A 12436-nucleotide genomic window follows, 5' to 3' on the forward strand; every position below is an offset into this window, starting at 1 on the left:
CCTGGCTTGGCACTGGATCAACTGTTGGCCTCCCTGACCTTCTGAAAAGCCTGATGCTTTTCCTTTGCTTTCACGTGGCACTGCTGCTGGTTTCTGTTGTACCCCCTTGTAGCTGGGGGTTCACCCCGCTCTGGCCCTGAAGGGATTAAAACAGCCCTGGGGAGCTAATAGTAAAAGCAGCCCTGGAGAAGTCTGTGGCTGGGGGAAGAGGAGTGAGAACAGCTAGGGGAAGTTAACAATGTAGCTGACCACAGGTGTGGCTGGCTTAATTAGGGCCCAGCTGGCCCTTATAAGAGGGCTGTGGGCCAGAAGCTGTAGGAGTCTCATTCTAGCCCTGGGAGCAGGTACCTGAACCAGAGCAGTGCTGGGAAAGGGTACAGGGAGTTGGGGAGCTCCAGCCTGGTAAATCCCCAGGCTGCAGGCCTTGTTAAAGGCCCAGAAGGGTACTGGGGTAGCCTGAGGATAGGCAGAGGCAGCAGGTCCTAACTTCCTTGCCAATGATGAGTGGCCATTACAGACTGCAGTCTGCCCCAGTGAGCGGGGGGCTAGATGAAGACTGGCCGTAGCCACTGAGGCAAGGTGGGTTTAGAGGGTTGGGGGTTCCCCTGGGAGGGGAGACCCAGAGTGTGGGGGCACTGCCAGGGGGCAGGACCCCAAGGTAAAGGGTCACCAGGGTCCTGCGGGACATGGGGGCCAGTGGCAGGCGAGCCACTGGCCTGCAGAGGGCTTTCTGGGCTGGAAGAGCAAATTCCCAAGACAACCAGCAGGAGGCGCCAGGCCGGTGAGTCGTCACATCGCTACCCCCCTTCTCTTCCATCCCCTGTGCAATCTGCTCATAAATGTCCATCTTTCTGTGGCTGGTCCGTAGCTGTGCCTGAACAGCCTCTTTTCCCCACAGGCACAGGAGATCCGATATCTCCTGTCCACTCCAGGCCAGAACACCTCTGGAGTGTGTATCCATCACGGTCAGCTGGGCAGTTGCATGCAATAATAGAGAGTGGCTAGATGTGCTTGCCAAGCTGGACGGTTAGAAAAAAGAATTTCAAAATTTGTGGAGTTTTAATAGGAGGGGCTGGGGTAAGGGAGGCTTCTGGTCTCCATTGCCCCTGAGCATTGGAGTTCACAACTGTGACCAGACCAGTCTCTGTTGGTCATTGTGGTACAGCTAATGGAGGACTGTTAGAGCTGACAGAGGTAATGCCGTCTCTACGCAAGCACTGCATTGATCTCAGTACAGCGACCATGGCTTACAGCCACTCGTGGAGGTGGTTTTACTATATCAGTGTAATGAAGAGCTTTCATCAGTGAGAGACAAATTTAAGGGTTGACACATGTACAACTAGGTCAACACAAGATGGCTTATGTCCACCTAATTTTGTGCTGGAGACCAGGCCTCTGTGTGTGATTTGTGTAATAAAATCCCTCACTATTACATTATCTACAGTAAATGTTACTCTGGCACCACTTTTGGGAGTCTTGCTTGTCTTATCCTGGTACGATGCACTCCAATAAGATGAGTAGGAATTGACCCGATTGAGATAATGGTAAGAGGAAGGAAATCAAATGAAAACAGCTTATTTTACTTGAGAAGTTTAATGAAATTAAGATTCTAGCCGGTAGAACTGTAGCCACAGCCCTTCTGCATCACTGGCACAGAGATTTAGTGATGTCATTGGATCTGCATAGGTCCCTAGTCTTGCTTGCCCCAACACTGCTTTCTGCTGCTTTGGAGACCCCTTTGTGGTGGGCAGTGGCCTGCAGAGGACCTGTTGACAAAACAATGTCATATTCTGTGCTACGCGCATGGTGTTTTTCCTGATTTTTTTGAATTACTAAAATCAGGCAAAATATTGCAAAATGATTAGTGGATAAAATACTTCAGGTTCAGCTGAATCGGGGAAAGTGCATTTTTACAATTACTTAGATTTCTTGCAGCAATTAGCTAACGTACATCAATAGAACGTTCTCTCCTTCTGCTTCAGTCCGGGATGTGACTATAACACAGGTGGGAGCAGCTGCATTCCATGGTTGTATTGCTTGTCAGCATGGCAAGCAGCTCCACCGTACCCTGAGCCAACTTGACAAAATGGCTTCTTTTCAGGAGTGTCAATAGAGATGTTTTATAGGGGTGAAAGCTGTGTTTAACCCTACCTAGCAGATTTACAACCAGAGGCTGGAACTAGGTTTAACCTTACTGTACCATAAAATGTAACACCCCTAGACAGAGAGAACACATCAGCCTAACTATATTATTTCATTCCCTTCCCAACACTAATTGCTGTTGTCTCAGAGGATCTCTGCTTAGAAGTCATTAAAATATATATATGCAATGGTCTCATTTCTGACTCAACGTATTCAGAAAAGCACTACTTGAATCCAATCTGCCCACAGATTGTTGCAGGCTGCTGGTTTGACTAAACATAATTATCCACAATAGATAGTTTTAGGGTTTCTGACAAACTAGTACATCCTCACCAGTCGGGTTCATTCATATTCAGTGGGTTTGAATGTCACATTGCTTGCTTCTTAAAGAAAAAATTCATGGCTCTAATTTCTCTCTGCCTAACGTGCTCCCACTGACTATTTCTGAACAACTGGTCATGTCAGTGGTTGCCAGATAGCAATGCTACCCTACATGGGCACACATCAAAACCCCCCTATGCTGACCATTATCCAGCAACTTGCTGAGCTGATTTAATGAGGTGAAGTTGCTTGAACACACTTTGTTCACAGGAGGATGGGGAGGAACAATCACTCAAAACAATGACCTCTGTGTGTGCACCATTTATAACAATTCTGCTCTCTAACGCAGTCGATGCTGCTGAGGATCAAATCGTAAGCCTTTTAAGACCAATACGTTCTATAAACTCACTCCTAAGAATACTGGGACATGCTTCAAAGATACACATTTGAATTTTTTTGATTGTGCTAGGAAATGCATTTTGACCTATTATTATTATTATTACTTTAGATCAGAAAAGACAGGCTGCTGCTTTAGTAATTGTGGAAAAACCCCAAACCGAGAGACCTCTGACATTCTGTATTAATAAAATGGAACAAAATAACAATGCTACCGCTGAAAATTATATCTGACAGAATTATTTTATATGCATGTGTCCACAATGGCAGTAGTTTTGCATAATTCTCTTCCTTAATGAACTGCCAAAGTTTGTCAGTTTGTTGCAAAAAGTTAGCGGTTATGTAGGAGAGGTCTGTTACGGCAATAACACTAATAAAGGTCCATCATGATATAGATAGATATGTGTAAACAAAATCAGTTTGAGACCAATGTTCTAAAGGATGGGAACAATGCTAAAAGTCAACTGCAGCCCATGACATGGGGAGACAACATGGTGGTAAAACACTGGCATCCTGTCTACAAAACAGCTTCCTCGTGTAGTTAATTATACCTACAAAGTCTGCTGATATAACACATTTGTATACTATAGAACAGGTTTCTGGTATCTTCATAACAGAGACAATGGTTAACTGCCAACGTTACTGATTTTATATGTAAAAGTAAGCTGGGTGGATTTATCTGAGATCAAAAAGATAAACTACTTTCCGCCTTTAAAAATGACCTCAAGAAAGTACATTTCAGCAATAGTCTCTGCAGTAATAAACATGCCACTCTGCTTACGCTGTATGAAAAACTATGGGTTCTGAGAGCTGGGGGTGGGTGGGAGTCAAGACAGAGAGATCAGAGCGCTTGTAGCACTGCAGGACCTTTATCTCTGTCCTTGTGTTGGGAGTAAAAGTAGTCAAGATCCCAGAGATGCCTTAGAAACATAACTTGACTTTATTAAGCATAAGATTCGTTCCAATGAGGTTCACTGAAAGTGCATGAGTGAGCTAGGAAGGGAGAACTCTATTTTACAGCAACTCCACCCACCACAGCTCCTCAGCAGGATGTCAAGTTACAAGCATCACATCTCCAGGACATTGGCTGAATGGTGACTCTTTGCTAGTTGCTGGTGGAAGCAGTAACCTAATGCAAATTAACACATACATGGGAGCCATTAAACTCTTAAATTACAAAGTAAAACATCCTTATTTTAGCAGATGGCACCATTAAGGTGGTGTTACCAGGCCCGCTAAAGCTAGTAACGCTCATGGACATTTCCATTTGAAATACTGCATGTATATCACTGCTGTCTCCTTTTGGATCGGAATTGCTCTATCTATGCTCTTTACAGTTGACAACTAATGGAGAGTCTCCCTTAGCTCAAATGGGAGAGGCCTGTAATTTTGGAGCAGGAAAACAAATTCATTTTTCACAGTTGCCATGAAATTTTGAATGGCCTTGGGATCCTGCATAGCGCAAGCTGTAAAGTCCTAGGTGGCCACAGATTCATTACAACAGTTGGAGACCATTAGCACTCATGTGAATATTTGCACCAAGTGGATTTCAGTCCTCAAGCACTTTTTTGCATGTTTTACTGTCTGTATTCTGATATGTCCTTGTCCACTACTACAAGTTTTTAGCGAGTTTTATAGGTGATTTGGCCTAATCTATTTTAGTGTTTTAAAAAAAAAATATGTAAAGAAAGCAAAATGCAAATTCTAGGGCAGGAAGGAGTAAAAAGTGCTGAAATACTGAGGTTTGAATGGCTATAGGACATTCACAGTGGCTACTTTTGATCAGGCTTTTTGCTATGAATTTGATATGTTATGGATTCAGGAAAGTTAAGACTGTTATAATTACACATACATAGCATAAATCATAATGACCTGATGTTCCGATTGACCTGTTATGCTGCATGCTTTGAAAAAATATTAAGACTTGCAACAAATCTGTCTACATCCTAAGTGCTGGAAGTAGGAGTGTGCTGCGGCACCCCCTGGCTTGAAGTGGTTTCTATCATATACAGGGTTTATAGTTTGCTTCAGTGGCTCTCAGCACCCCATGGCTTCATGTCAGCTGATCTAGTGGTAGCCTGATGATCTTGTATTTAGCTGTGACACTCTAAAGTACCTTTCCCAGACCTGAGGAAGAGCTCTGTGTAGCTTGAAAGCTTGCCCAATAAAAGATATTACCTCACCCATCTTGTTTCACACTAAAGACATTTATCAACCAGTATTCTTTATCTAAATGGGTTATATTCATTCCTTTGGGCCTCTTTCTCCTCCTCTACTCCCCCTTATGGACTTGCAAAAATCTCCAGTTCATGCTATTGTGTATAGAATCTGATCTTTCCACTTTCAGTTCTTAGTGCACAGTGTACTTCCACCTTGCCTTTACTAATAAATAACACATAAAGCGCACAGAAATATTTTTAAAATTAAAATGTTAAAATGCACATGAAATTTTTCCCCTGGGGAGAAGGAGAAGACAGAGTGAGAAGGAAATAAACTATGCATGGGAGATACTAATCATATTGCTTGCTGTGTGATGCGTTGCTGAGCTGGTATAGTAAATGTTAGCTATCCTAGCTTTTGCTGTTAGCAAATAAAATACTCTAGAAAATATTTATAATCACATTTGCTTTCTTTTATACATTCACTGAGTCCGTAAATTTGTGTTTATTTTTTCTGCAAAATCAAATTATTATTTTGTACAGATTTTAAAAAATCCACAAAAACAAACACATACACAGCACAACTGTAGACTTCTAAAATATTACTAGTGCTAACATGTGAAACAGGACTAATGCTAGAACTCATGTCCTCCATAGTTTACAACCACTTCAGGGACAAGATCATACACAGTGTATTGAGGTTAGTACTACATCTTGTGCAGCAGTATTAAGAAGGAAGGTGACATGAACACACACATGCCTGAGCAGATCTGACATCGGTCCAGTAAAAGGCAGAATTATACATATATACTACAAGAGAGGGGGGGAAATAAGTGTCCTAGGTTATCAAGTTATATGTAAATCAATGTTTGATTAATGAATGCAAAATAGTTCCTGACTCATTTCAGTGCACTAATAAGAACTGTAATAATATACTATAATTTACTGAGAGGAAGAGTTGATTGGGCAGCTCTTAAAGTAATTTTTAATTATGGAAATTAGCATTTGCAATCTTATTCTTTTCTAAGGATTCAATGTATTTGGTAGATTTCTCTGTGCAACAGGTAAACACCACTGTGAGTTTTTGAGAATTCTAAACTTATCACTTTCATTATTTCATTTGTACCTATATATGTCTAGGGCTCCCATCACTACAGTAATTGAGTGTCTCACAAACATGAATGAATTTAGGCTCACAGCACGTGTCAGGGAGGGGAATTATTAGCCCTAATTTTACAGACAGGGAACTGAAGCACACAGAGATTAAGTGCCTTGTCCAGGATCATGCAGGAAATCTGTAGCAGAGCCAGGAACTGACTTCACATGATCATTGCCTGCTGGTTAGCATTTTCTGTACCACAAGCCTGCTAAGCTTTCAGAAAACTGCACACTGTGTGCGAGGAGCTTTGTAAAAATCCAGACAGCTGAAGTCTGCTGGAGTAATTTAGGGGACCGATCTCCTTCTGGCTGGCCTCACAGGGACTAAAGGTTGGATTTATTGTTTCTGAGAATGGCGCTATTGTTGTTGAGGCCGTACTAGTTTGAAGCTACGACTATGGAAACATCTTTGATTCTTATAGGCCAATGCAAAATGTGCTGCCAAGATCATAACTTAGTTGTTTCAGCCATACCACCAATCTTGGATGTACTTCAGCTGTGTTCTAACAAGTAAACACTTGAAACACCAGTAGCTGCAGCAAGTTGAAACAATATGATGGAATGCAACTTTTTAGTAGGGGTCATGCTACTACAGCTACTGCAGTAGAAAAAAACAGTGGCTGATCACTGTTCGGAGCACGTTTTACTTCTGACAGGGTACTGCTCCTTTTGAGAACTATCCGTGATATGTCCTTCGATAGTTTCAGTGTAAGCCAGCTTATGTGTCTTAACAGACTCCTCAAATGCTACCTTCATATATATTTTTAAAAAAAAAAATCATTTCAAGAAACATGGAGATTTGAAAATGTTTCTCCCATCCCTGAAAACACTTGACAAGCTTCACTACAGCCCAAACCTAGATAGGGTTTGTTTGGGGATTTTATGATGACACTGGTAGGGGTGATCCTACCTGTCTGTCTAATTTGGAGTCAACGAATCAGCATGGGATGGATGCCTTCACAACAGGTTAGAAGCAGAGGGGAACTATATGTTCTAGTATAGGAAATGTAGGCCCTGGGTTGATGAGCAAAAAGGATGGTTTTCTCAATTGTGTTAGCTCAATCAAGTTAGTTTAATTGATTGAAAAGTCTTCAACATTCACAGAGCTGCAGGCTAACAAGCCCAAAGCCATGTTAAATGACTGTGCTGGAGCATAGGGCTCCCTACTGACTACAATATGGCCTACTTACCTGGCTTCACGCATGGGCAGCAGGTGTAATAGGCCAAGGGAGGCTAAGCCTCCCCAAACAGCCACAGACCCGACACCTTTGAGAGTGCAGATGCCTGGGCTGTGGCCCCTCCCGCACTCTGCCCCAAGGCCCCGCTCCCACGCTTCCCCTGTGGCCCTGCTCTCGTTGCTCCAGCCTCCCCAAAAGCTGGAGTCACACGCCGCCCATGCTTACAGACTAAGGGTATGTCTACACTACCCGCCCGATCGGCGGGCAGCAATCAATCCAGCGGGGATTCTATCGTGTCTAGTCTAGACGCGACAAATCGACCCCCGAGCACTCTCCCGTCGACTTCTTCCAGCACCGCAAGAGACGCAAGTGGAGTCGACAGGGGGGCGGCAGCAGTCAACTCACCACGGTGAAGACACCACGATAAGTCAATCTAAGTACGTTGACTTCAGCCATGTTATTCACGTAGCTGAAGTTGCGTAATTTAGATCGATTTTTTTCCCCCCCTAGTGTAGACCAGGGCTAAGAATGGAGACTTTGTGAGGACGAGTAAATTCACTGTATGTGGTAAACTAACAGACATTCTGAGGATCTTATTATTGTTGATGTGTAGACAAAGCACCACTGAATCTGACTCGTGCATTCCACACAGATTCTCCCAGGCCTGCGGATGACCAAATCAACTTTGTATTACATGTATAAAGTAAGGGCAGCAGCAGCTAACTGAACCTTTTCCACATTGGTTACCACTGATGTTTCAGGGTAGAAAGTAAGGGTGTGTCTTCACTAGCAATGTTAAAATGCAGCCGCGGCGGCACTTTAACATGGCTGCCTAGTTGCGGCACCAGCACTGGGAGAGAGCTGTCCTACAGCTGTAAAAAGGGGGTGTTTGCAGCACTTGGAGGGGGTGTGTGTGTTTTCACCCCCCTTGAGTGAGAAAGTTGCAGCGCCGTAAAGTGGCAGTGTAGACAAGGCCCCAGTGTCAGTGACCAAAAATAGGGCTGTCCATGAAAAAATAGTGATTTTCACTAATACAGAGCAGCTGAATATAGCTATTGTTCAGTATAAAAATAGACCCGAACCTGTCCCTGTTCTGCCACATTCCTCACTGCCTTGAGTGTCAGTCTATCCTTGTGCTTTGCATAGGAACGTGGGGGTGGGGGTGGAGCTAAGCGCCCTATTCCACCTTTGCACTCCCTGTATTCTGGAGCAATTCAAGATGCTGACATGGTCCGCAGCATCAGTTACAGTAGCCTCAGGGGGCAGAGAACAGCTAAAGCAATGTACTTTCTGGCCACATCCTCTCCCCATGCCGTGCCCCTGGTGTGACCCTTTTCTCTTATGCCCTGCTTCCTGCCCTGAGAGATGGAAGCAGGACCAACACAGAGCTGCTGTGGCATGAGAGCAGTTTTATACAGGGGATATTCCCCCTGGGTCGGGTTTCTGCCTCTTTATGCTGCTAGTTAGAGGGTCATAAAGGGAATGCTGCGGAACAGAGAACTGGGCCCAACATGTCCCCATCTGCTGTGGGTGACTGCAGTCCACAGAATGTATGATAAAAGAATAAATGGACACAAATCGGACATCAGGAATGGTAACATACAAAAGCCAGTAGGAGAACACTTCAATCTTCCTGGACATTCTATAACAGATCTGAAAGTAGCCATACTTCAACAAAAAAAATTTCAGAAACAGACTTCAAAGAGAAACAGCAGAACTAAAATTAATTTGCAAATTTAACACCATTAATTTGGGCTTGAATAGGGACTGGGAGTGGTTGGCTCATTACAGAAGCAGCTTTGCCTCTCCTGGAATTGACATCTCCTCATCTATTGTTAGGAGTGGACGACATCCACCCTGATCCAATTGGCCCTGTCAACACTGGTTCCCCAATTGTGAGGTAACTCCCTTCTCTTCATGTGCCAGTATATTTATATCTGCATCTGTAATTTTCACTCCATGCATCTGAAGAAGTGGGGTTTTTACCCACGAAAGCTTATGCTCAAATAAATCTGTTAGTTTTTAAGGTGCCACCGGACTCCTTGTTGTTTTTGTGGTTACGGACTAACACGGCTACCCCTGATACTTGACAAAATGTATGATAGTTTACTTTGCTGGGTGGTTTCCCAGGGCGGGGGGCGGGGGGGAGGGAAGCTCTCTATCCAGCTGTATGCTAAACTCAAGTTGTTGCAGTGAGTTTGGGAGGTCTCTGAAAAGCTGCATTCCAAATTAAGATTGTGGCAGCGAGCCACTGCTGTTGGTTCCCATCATGCTTCCCAATTCCCTGTACTTCTTAGACAGGATTAACTCAGGTCTGAGACTGTGCACTATGCTTGCAATACATTCACTGATTGCCTCTACTCTGTAGTTCCAAAACCAAGCTACTACAGTAGAATCTCCGAGTTACGAACACCTTGGGAACAGAGGTTGTTTGTAACTGTGAAATGTTGATAATGTTATGGTTGTTCTTTCAAAAGTTTACAACTGAATATTGACTTAATACAGCTTTGAAACTTTACTATGCAGAAGAAAAATGCTGCTTTTAATCATCTTAATTTAAGTGAAACAAGCACAGAAACGGTTTCTTAACCTTGTCAAATCTTTTTAAAACTTTCCCTTTATTTTTTTAGTAGTTTACATTTAACACAGTACAGTATTGTATTTGCTTTCTTTTTTTTTGGCTCTGCTACTGCCTGATTGGGTACTTTCGGTTCCAAATGAACTGTGTGGTTGACCGGTCCATTCTTAACTCTGGTGTTCATAACTCTGAGGTTCTAGTGTAGTATACATATTTTAAGTTTTAGATCTTGTTTTGATATCATGCACTGAATCTCAAGAAGGGGAGTCCCATAATAAAAGTTTCATGGGCCTCCGCTTCTCCTCTCCTCTGATATTCCAAATCTCTGCACAAAAAAATGTTTGAAAATTTGTGACTTTGAAAACAATTCCACTTTTTTTTTTTACAATGTTTTAAAAAATAGCTTCAAAATTTCCCCCACAAACTCTATCCAAACCCCTGATCTGGCATACTAATTTTTAAGCAAATCTGACTTCTTAAATTAATTTTAAAGAGAGACAAAACTCACTTGGAAACAGAAGATTAGCTGCAACCTTACCAATGGAACCAGCTTGTCATCATTCCTTAATAGGATTTGGTATGAAGCTAGTAAAATTGCCTTGTACATATTTGTCATTTTTCTAATGGCAACTGATGATCTTCAGGATTCTGGATGTTAATAAACTCTGATATGGTGCTTTTCTTTAATATTTTTACCTCTATATAAATTTTGTATTTTGTAGTTTTCTGAAAGTTTAAAAAAACAAACCTCTCTGTGTTGGTTGAGAACTGTCTGGGTGGTAACCCTCAACTAATGTGGATTTAGGAAAATCAAGTGCGGTCTGGTCTCTGGAGGACTGTTTTTAGTTCATCTGCTTTTGTGTGCAGTCTGTGAAGGCAGTGGCGCAGGTAAGTATGTAATTAAAGGCTTATTTAAAATGGAGATTCTTTTACTTGACAGGCTGCAGAATTCTCAAAAGGAATCATGACCAAAAAGTATAAAAACTGCTTTAGTGCTGTTGTAGGTATTTAAGGTGTTTGGCTTACAGCTCATTCTTGGTTCAATTACACAGTATCAGGTTTGTGTGTATGCCATACACGTGCAGCAGGGCCCGATTCTGCACTACTGATGTAAATGTGAATTTACAGCCTTGAGTAAATATTTAGGAATTTATCATGGAAATGTCAACTAAAACTACAATTGCTCTGTTACAATCCTCTCCTAAACCAGTGTGCATTAGCTTGGTGATTGTAAATGAAGTATGACAGAAAACAGAAGATATATGACTTTTCCCCTTAGGAATATCTGAATCTTAAGCTATCAGGTATACAGCCTCTTAAAGTTCCCACTCCCCTCATTACAACTGTCAAACAATGGTAAGTTACAGTAATTTTGCTCTCTTTATGTGTTATAACTATTTGATTTAATGTGATATTACACATTACATAAAATTAATAGCAAATAATCCACTTTCTCTCTGTTCCTCTCCAAACTATGTTTTGATTTTAACACAAAGTTTATTTTATTTAAAATCCCTATGCACAAATAAAATGCCCTATTTCAATCCCTTCAACTACAAATTGCAATCTGTATCTCTTTGGAGGAACAGATCTGTGACCTTATTCTCATGCTATTCTGCAAGTGTCTAATTGTACTCTTAGCTGAGCTTCAGATAATGCATTATTCACTGACATAAAAAAAACCCTGTTTTTAAAAAAAGTATTTCTTGACCCTTCTTCACTATATTTTCTCAAACAAAGTGCATTTTTTCATTGAAGCTTGTATGATCCACAGAAAGTGCAGGGTATCTGCTGAAAGAAGACCCCAGATCCTGTACAGCACCAACCCTGGACACAAACTTCAAATCAAACAGGACCCAGGACACTGTGAAGCAAACATTTTTCTCTACAACAAATTGCATGGAGGATTTTCCATTTCCAGAAAGTGTTTTGTTAAAACAATTACAATCCTTCCAAAATGTGTTGTGGTTTATGCAAAATATTTTAAAATTATTCTGTTTAGCTAGTCATCTTTTTATGAGTAAATATTTATTCGTGAGAAAAATACTTTAAGTTCACTTTAACTTAACTTCTCAATCGTAGTCTCCTCTTGATTTCTGTCCTAAAGCTATCTGCAGTAAAGTCTTACCTACTCGTGATGCATTGGGCATAAACTTACAGGCTCTCTGTGTGCTAAAGAGCCATGGACTGAAGTGGCTTCTCATCATCTCTCTGCTATCCGTGCCTGAATTGGCCAGAGAAGGAAATGTGCCTACACGGTTTATTTCGTTCCATAACACATTCGTTTGTGGCTGATGATACGCTCTGCAGGGCAGCAGGATCAGTCCTGCCCCTGTGCACTGACCTGACCCCCCTCCCAGGGGCACTGGGGACTAACCACGCAGACGCCACGTGCACGAGGGGCGAGCCTGCAGACCGCTCTGTCTCCCCCCATCCCCTCCCCTCCCCATATGCAAATACTACTGCTTTGCTACAGGGAGCATTTCGCGCCACAGAATTAGGCC

The sequence above is a fragment of the Lepidochelys olivacea genome (genome assembly GCF_965140295.1).
Source record: "Lepidochelys olivacea isolate rLepOli2 genome assembly, chromosome: 11".
Classification (NCBI taxonomy): Eukaryota; Metazoa; Chordata; order Testudines; family Cheloniidae; genus Lepidochelys; species Lepidochelys olivacea.